Here is a 536-nt window from a genome sequence, read left to right as displayed (position 1 = left end):
GCCTCCACCTTCAGGTTTGTCCTGTGGTGGGCGCCTCCACACTCACTGACGGCTTCCTCACGCACACACGCGCGCGCGCACGGCCCGAGTGATCCCCACAATCTCCGCGCACACTTTTCTCCGGGACGTGTTTTTCCTCAATCCCACAATCTCTGACCTCCGCGCGCCTCTTTCCTGGGGGTTGATGCGGGCACGCTGATATGACGGGGTGGCCGAGTGGTTAAGGCGATGGACTGCTAATCCATTGTGCTCTGCATGCGTGGGTTCGAATCCCATCCTCGTCGGTCAGAAGTTTTCCCGCTTTACTTCAGCGCGTGCACGACCCGATGCTCATCTTCATCCAGAAAAACACGGGGGAACTTCCGGCACCAGCTTTCACAATAAAATCACGCCATTATGGTTCTCATAATCAGCTTCTTCTAAAATCCACAAATTATTCAATTCTCACATTTCTGAGCTGATCTCCTGACACCAGGGAGAGCTCCCGGGAATGATCTGCAGGGGGCGCTATCGCGCTGGTTTCAGTTTCATCACAT

The 536-nt window shown here is 54.7% G+C and overlaps 1 non-coding gene across 1 annotated transcript; it reads left to right on the top strand.

The window, feature by feature from the left end:
- Positions 1-202: 202 nt before the first annotated feature.
- Positions 203-284, top strand: trnas-gcu (transfer RNA serine (anticodon GCU)). Its single transcript has one exon. It is a non-coding gene; the product is annotated as a tRNA-Ser (tRNA).
- Positions 285-536: the final 252 nt, after the last annotated feature.

The sequence above is a fragment of the Perissodus microlepis genome, chromosome 19 (assembly GCF_051167445.1).
Source record: "Perissodus microlepis isolate ML-2025 ecotype Zambia chromosome 19, ASM5116744v1, whole genome shotgun sequence".
Taxonomy (NCBI): Eukaryota; Metazoa; Chordata; class Actinopteri; order Cichliformes; family Cichlidae; genus Perissodus; species Perissodus microlepis.
This window is presented reverse-complemented; position numbering and strand designations above follow the sequence as displayed.